Source organism: Dendropsophus ebraccatus, chromosome 3 (assembly GCF_027789765.1).
Source record: "Dendropsophus ebraccatus isolate aDenEbr1 chromosome 3, aDenEbr1.pat, whole genome shotgun sequence".
NCBI lineage: Eukaryota > Metazoa > Chordata > Amphibia > Anura > Hylidae > Dendropsophus > Dendropsophus ebraccatus.
In genome coordinates, this window is record NC_091456.1 from 187,886,408 (window position 1) to 187,894,289 (window position 7,882).

The window sequence follows — 7,882 nt, forward strand, 5'->3', positions numbered from 1 at the left end:
GAAAATGGCTCCACTGTACGATATTTTTTGTTAGTTAAGCACTTTTCATCTTGTAAACCTGAAAACCGAGGCTTTCCTGTATTTTCTCTTTGATGTTCATCATCTTCTCTGTAAATGTCAGCTTGCTGTGATGAAGCAGAAGATGGGACTTGTATAACAGGATGAGATGAGAGATCTTTGCTGTGAGGGGCTGAGGGTGTATCTGGGATAGTGGACGGCTCCTCATATGTATCTTGTGTGATATGATCCTCTGAGGAGATCTGATGTCCCCCTGAGCTCCTGGTAGAATCATCTGCAAAGGAGAAAACACCATTTCTCTTATTTCCCAGTAATAGAAGCTTAAACATATTGCAGACATGGAAAGTTACTCTTTTATGTAACATAATAAGAATAAGCCCCTTGTGGGCCCCGGACGTACAGGTACACTCTGAACCGTGCGGCTCCTCGCTGCTATAAGCAGCTGGGGACTGAGGGTGTTCCTTGTAAAGGAATTAATCCTGACTTCGCACTCCATTGCTCTGGGCTAAAGCAGCTCAGAGCAGTGGAGCACTGATCTCATTGATCAATGCAGTATGTATATACTGCAATAATCTCTATGAGAGATAAGTATAGTTATAATAGAAGTCCCCCAGGGAGATTTTAAATTACTGTGTACAATAATAAAATAAAGGTTTTTTTTTCTCAATAGAAAATCCCCTCCCCTAATAAAAGTTTGAAGCATCCCCCTTTTCCAATTTAGAAATAAAAATAAATAAATAAATACATGATGTGCATAAATCGCTCGAACTATTAAATTATCACATTCCTGATCTCGCACGGTAAAGGGCGTAAGCACAAAAAATGCCAAAGTACAAAATTGCTGATTTTTGGTTGCATCAAATCCAGAAAAATTATAATAGTATATTATAATAGTATAAAAGTAATAAAATTGTTAGCAAATTAAAAAATATATCTAAATATTTTTTTCAATTCTACAATTCTACTGGTTTCGCTGCACTTTTTATGGAAAAGTTAAGGCTGTGATGTCACAAGAGCTTTATACAGCGGGATCACAAGTTCCCTCTGCCTCCCTGGGCGGTTACCTGTAGCGATATCCTTATACTGCTCATCACCGCTCACATCTGTCTCCTCTTCTTCTTTTACCCTTATGTCTGTAGCATTAATATAATTTCGAGTTTTTTCTGTAGTGATGTCCTCCTTATACTGCTCATCACTGCTGTCATCTGTCTCCTCTTCTTCTTTTACCATCATATCTGCAGTGTTAATATTATTCAGATCTTCACCCTGATTCATTCGCTGTGAATAAAATAGTGTTAAAGTCATCAGAGGAGACATTAGGAGAAGTCACATGGAAAGTTTTATATCAGCAGAAGAGACCAGAAATGAGGTGACAGGAGGAGTTATCTGAGCCCCAGAGCTGCAGGTCTCCTAGATATTAGATGACTCCGTATTAACCTCATACACAGGCTCGGACTGGGCCACCGGGGGGCCGGGGAAACCCCCGGTGGGCCCCGAGCTGGAGTGGGCCCCCTGCTCCTAGGGGGGCCGGGGGCCGCACCTCCCTTTTTAACTGGAAGCGATCGCAACAATCGCTTCCAGTTAAATGTAAGCAGTGTTGTGATTGACAGGGCGGGAAGCCTACGGCTTCCCGCCCTGTCAATCACTCTTGTGACCGCAAGCAGAGATTTGTTTGCGATCACAAGAGTTACGCAAGCTCCGTTGTGAAGTCCCGCCGGCGCCATCACTGACCTCAGTGTGCGCCGCGGCGGCTAGGACTTCCGGTTCATCCAGCCACTTTGAGGTCAGTGATGGCGCCGGCGGGACTTTACATCGGAGCTGCTGTCAGAGAAGAGGACACCGGCGACCGACGGGGGAGCGTGTGGTTAGGTGAGTTGTCTTGTGTTTTTTTGTTTTTTTTTTTATCAGAGGTAGCAAGATAAGGGGGGGCTGTATACAGGGGGAGGACAACATAGGGGGGTCTGTATACAGGGGGAGGACAACATAAGGGGGGCTGTATACAGGGGAGGACAACATAGGGGGTCTGTATACAGGGGGAGGACAACATAAGGGGGTCTGTATACAGGGGGAGGACAACAGAAGGAGGTCTGTATACAGGGGGAGGACAACAGAAGGGGGGCTGTATACAGGGGGGAGGACAACATAAGGGGGGCTGTATACAGGGGGAGGACAACATAAGGGGGGCTGTATACAGAGGGAGGACAACATAAGGGGGGCTGTATACAGGGGAAGGACAACATAAGGGGGGCTGTATACAGGGGAAGGACAACATAAGGGGGCTGTATACAGGGGGAGGACAACATAAGGGGGCTGTATACAGGGGGAGGACAACATAAGGGGGGCTGTATACAGGGGGAGGACAACATAAGGGGGGCTGTATACAAGGGAGGACAACATAAGGGGGTCTGTATACAGGGGAGGACAACAGAAGGGGGTCTGTATACAGGGGAGGACAACAGAAGGGGGTCTGTATACAGGGGGAGGACAACATGAGGGGGGCTATATACAGGGGGAGGACAACATAAGGGGGTCTGTATACAGGGGAAGGACAACATAAGGGGGGCTGTATACAGGGGGAGGACAACAGAAGGGGGTCTGTATACAGGGGGAGGACAACATGAGGGGGGCTATATACAGGGGGAGGACAACATGAGGGGGGCTATATACAGGGGGAGGACAACATAAGGGGGGGCTATATACAGGGGAGGACAACATAGGGGGGCTGTATACAGGGGGAGGACAACATAAGGGGGGGCTATATACAGGGGAGGACAACATAAGGGGGGGCTATATACAGGGGAGGACAACATAAGGGGGCTGTATACAGGGGGAAAACAACATAAGGGGGGCTATATACAGGGGGAGGACAACATAAGGGGGTATATACAGGGGCAGGACAACATAAGGGGGTATGTATACAGGGGCAGGACAACATAAGGGGGTATGTATACAGGGGGAGGACAACATAAGGGGGGCTGTATACAGGGGGAGGACAACACAAGGGGGGCTGTATACAGGGAAGGACAACATAAGGTGGGTATATACAGGGAAGGACAACATAAGGGGCTGTATACAGGGGGAGGACAACATAAGGGGCTGTATACAGGGGGAGGACAACATAAGGGGCTGTATACAGGGGGAGGACAACAGAAGGGGGCTGTATACAGGGGGAGGACAACATAAGGGGCTGCATACAGGGGGAGGACAACATAAGGGGCTGTATACAGGGGAGGACAACATAAGGGGCTATATACAGGGGAAGGAAAACAGAAGGAGGCTATATGGGGCAAGGACAACATAAGGGGGCTATACGGGGGAATAGACAACATAAGGGGCTATATGGGGGGTAGGGATGGACAACATAAGGGGGCTATCTATATGGGGGAATGGATAACACAAGCGGGCCAGTTAAAAGGGGGAAAACACAGGGAGCCATCTATAAGGGACACTGGATGGAGGCAATTTATAAGGAGGACAACACTGAGGAGGCATCTATAAAGGGCACTACACAGAGGGGGACAACAATGGGGGGCATCTATAAGGTTAACTATACTGGGTGCGGTGTGTATACAATAGGCTATAGGGGGCATCTACTTTAGTGGACTACACAGAGGGGTCATCTATAAGGGGACTACACAGAGGGGGCCATATACTATAGGGCAGGAATAGGGAACCTTGGATCTCCAGCTGTTGCAGTTGTTGCAGGCATGAAGGGAGTTGTAGTTTTGCAACAGCTGGAGAGCCGAGGTTCCCTACCCCTGATAATAGGGAATGCACAGAGGTTGTCATCTACTATAAAGGGATTACTATTTCCCTCCTGTATACTGGTTTATTGGTAATATCTGTCTTGATATACAGGATTTGGTCAGTTACTGTATAGCGGTAATATGTGTGGGGATATTTGCTCTTTATATACTGGTGTTATTGGTAGCATACAGTGTTATCATGCAAATAAAATTGTCTTATAGCGCGATTACACCGGCCAATAATCGGTAACAAGCGCTCCTAGGAAGTCTATTCAGCCGATGATCAGCCCATGTAAAAGTGCCAGAGATTGGGTAACATGCCAGCAAATGCCCCATAGTCAGCTGATTTGATCTTTTGTGCGGCTAAGATCATTGCTGTCGGCTGCACATCTCTATATATTCCTGCCCTGCTGATTAGCAATCATTTGCAGCCCTATGCTGCCCCATATCACGGCGTGTTAATGTACCTTTATTAATGTTACCGTAGATAAGTGTGGTGGCAGAAGGGTGGGCCCCAAGAATGATTTCCCCTGGTGGGCCAAGGCACTCCAGTCCGACACTGCTCATACACTATACAGTAGTAGTAGGGAACATCTCACTCCTCCATAATCAGAACCTCCCACTCCGCCTCCAAGACTTCTCTCGTGCTGCACCAGTTCTCTGGAACACTTTACCAAAAGACCTCAGACTTCTTTCCAACACCCACAGTTTCCAGTGTGCCCTGAAGACCTATCTCTTCAGGCTTATAACATTCCCTAATCTAGTCTCCCTCTCTGCTATCCCTTCTCCAGCTACTCCTCTTCGATGCCATGTCTTTTCTACCTTAACCCAGACAATGGCTTCTGACTGGCTCACTTAATAACCTATAGGCACTTTGAGATTCTATGTACAATGACTTGGAACATTGGCAAATAAAGCACTTACTGCCTCTTGTGTCACATCCAGTCATCCTAGTCTGTAAGCTTTCATGAGCAGGTCTCTAACTCTGTTTATATCGGGGTTTTTTTGGTGTTTTTTTTCAATTTATTGTAAAATGTAATATAGATATATAATCTGTATAATATAATTTTTTTTTTTTAAAGCACTGAGGAATCTGTTGGCGCTATACAAATAAATATTATTATACAGTAGTAGTAGGGAACATCTCCATCTACCTGATCCTGATGAAGAAGAGGATGGGGACATCTCTCTGGTGCTGTTCTCTTACTGGATCTGACTGGAGGGAACACATACAGAGACTGAATTCATTCTTTCCATCCAGATAATACAGAGAGGAGGTGTGTATATAGTCCTGTCTATTACCTGCTGATGGGAGGGGCTGCTGATCCTCCAGCATCACATCCTTGTACTGATCCTTGTGTCCTTCTACATACTCCCACTCCTCCATGGAGAAATAGACCGCCACGTCCTGACACCTTATAGGAACCTGACACACACAATGATCACACAGTCATCCCCCCCACCCCTCCAGTGGTGTTACTGTATAATGTCCCAGCATTCCCAGCAGCCACAGTCTCACCTCTCCACTCAGCAGCTCCACCATCTTGTTGGTGACTTCTAGGATCTTCTCTTCCTCCATTTCCTCATGTATCAGGGGCCCCGGGATTGGGCTCAGGGTTCTTCCCCATCCTTCACACCCAGGGGCCCCACAGCGCCCACTAGAGGACTTCTTCACTACTGTGTAATCCTGTGTATGGAGAGACACATTACTATCACTCCATCCATTCCCAGAATCCCTCACCTCTCCAGTCCTATCCATCTGTTATTCCATAGATAAGAATGATGTCATGATGACATCACTCCCAGAATCCCTCACCTCTCCAGTCCTATCCATCTGTTATTCCATAGATAAGAATGATGTCATGATGACATCACTCCCAGAATCCCTCACCTCTCCAGTCCTATCCATCTGTTATTCCATAGATAAGAATGATGTCATGATGACATCACTCCCAGAATCCCTCACCTCTCCAGTCCTATCCATCTGTTATTCCATAGATAAGAATGATGTCATGATGACATCACTCCCAGAATCCCTCACCTCTCCAGTCCTATCCATCTGTAATTCCATAGATAAGAATGATGTCATCACTCCCAGAATCCCTCACCTCCCCAGTCCTATCCATCTGTTATTCCATAGATAAGAATGATGTCATGATGACATCACTCCCAGAATCCCTCACCTCTCCAGTCCTATCCATCTGTTATTCCATAGATAAGAATGATGTCATGATGACATCACTCCCAGAATCCCTCACCTCCCCAGTCCTATCCATCTGTTATTCCATAGATAAGAATGATGTCATGATGACATCACTCCCAGAATCCCTCACCTCCCCAGTCCTATCCATCTGTTATTCCATAGATAAGTATGATGTCATGATGACATCACTCCCAGAATCCCTCACCTCTCCAGTCCTATCCATCTGTTATTCCATAGATAAGAATGATGTCATGATGACATCACTCCCAGAATCCCTCACCTCCCCAGTAAGCAGGAAGAGTATGTGTAGGGTGAGGGTTATTATCCTCTCGGCCATCTTGTCTCTGTCTCTCTCCATGGTTGATGGGTCGGTCTCTTATATAGAAGATATCAGCAGAGGATCCTGGAGAGATGAATAGAAAGTAGAGGATACAATGTATAATAAGGAATGGGAAGAAATAGTACAACAATCCCGGCACAGCGATAGGAAGAAACAAGTTATGAATGTGTAAAGATAAGAGATGAGCGAACCTGGAGCATGCTGGAGTCCATCTGAACCCGAACTTTCGGCATGTGATTAGCGGTGGCTGCTGAAGTTGGATAAAGCCCTAAGGTTATGTGGAAATCATGGATATAGTCATTGGCTGTATCCAACTTCAGCAGCCACCACTAATCAAATGCCGAAAGTTCGGGTTCGGATGGACTCCAGCATGCTCCAGGTTCGCTCATCTCTAGTAAAGATGTTTGAGCTCCTGTGCGTCAGAAAAAGAAAACTTGATCCTCACAACTCAGCACTGAGGGGGGGGGGGCAGCTAATGTCTTATGGGCCCTGGTGGAAGAGGTCAATGTGGCTGCCCACTACCTCCCCTCCCAAAGCCACTGTGGCCATTCACAGTGCACTTCCTTCTCTCCCATAAACGCTTTAAAACTTCTACCTGTCTGTCAGCCAGTGGGAAGATCCCTGGAAGCCGCCTGCAGAGCTGTACAGGAGCCGTGTGCTTCCCCTGTGCTTCCAGGACCTGCCATGATGTCACAGTCATGTGATCAGTCACATGGAGGAGGAGGAGTCACATGATCAGGGGCTGCTGCTCAGTGTATGCAGGACTCTGCTGTGCTGGATGAGCTGAAGTGATGTGTATGCAGCAGAGCTGTGTGTGTGTGATGTGTATGCAGCAGAGCTGTGTGTGTGTGATGTGTGTGGAGCAGAGCTGTGTATGTGTGTGTTATATATGCCTGCAGCAGAGCCCTGTGTGTAATGTACATGTAGCTGAGCTGTATATGTGTGTAATGTACATGTAGCTGAGCTGTATGTGTGTAATGTACATGTAGCTGAGCTGTATGTGTAATTTACATGTAGCTGAGCTGTATGTGGGTAATGTACATGTAGCTGAGCTGTATATGTGTAATGTACATGTAGCTGAGCTGTATATGTGTAATGTACATGTAGCTGAGCTGTATGTGTACACAGTAGAGCTGTATGTGGGTAATGTAAATGTAGCTGAGCGGTTTGTGTACATATCTGACATTGGTCGATATGTGTTACAGGTAGAGAATACAGCGTGCTGTGTGGTGTTACAGGTAGAGAATACAGCGTGCTGTGTGGTGTTACAGGTAGAGAATACAGTGTGCTGTGTGGTGTTACAGGTAGAGAATACAGCATGCTGTGTGGTGTTACAGGTAGAGAATACAGCGTGCTGTGTGGTGTTACAGGTAGAGAATACAGCGTGCTGTGTGGTGTGACAGGTAGAGAATACAGCATGCTGTGTGGTGTTACAGGTAGAGAATACAGCGTGCTGTGTGGTGTTACAGGTAGAGAATACAGCGTGCTGTGTGGTGTTACAGGTAGAGAATACAGCGTGCTGTGTGGTGTTACAGGTAGAGAATACAGCGTGCTGTGTGGTGTTACAGGTAGAGA

At 46.7% G+C, this 7,882-nt stretch overlaps 1 protein-coding gene across 1 annotated transcript in view; it reads right to left on the bottom strand.

Annotated features, from left to right (window-relative positions):
• Positions 1-6,937, bottom strand: part of LOC138786591 (oocyte zinc finger protein XlCOF7.1-like) — a 496,490-nt gene extending 489,553 nt beyond the window's left edge. Inside the window, exon 1 of the mRNA XM_069963574.1 lies at positions 6,903-6,937. The gene's annotated coding sequence lies outside the window, so the exon portion shown is untranslated. The remainder of the gene's footprint in view (positions 1-6,902) is intronic.
• Between the last annotated feature and the right edge of the window lie 945 nt (positions 6,938-7,882).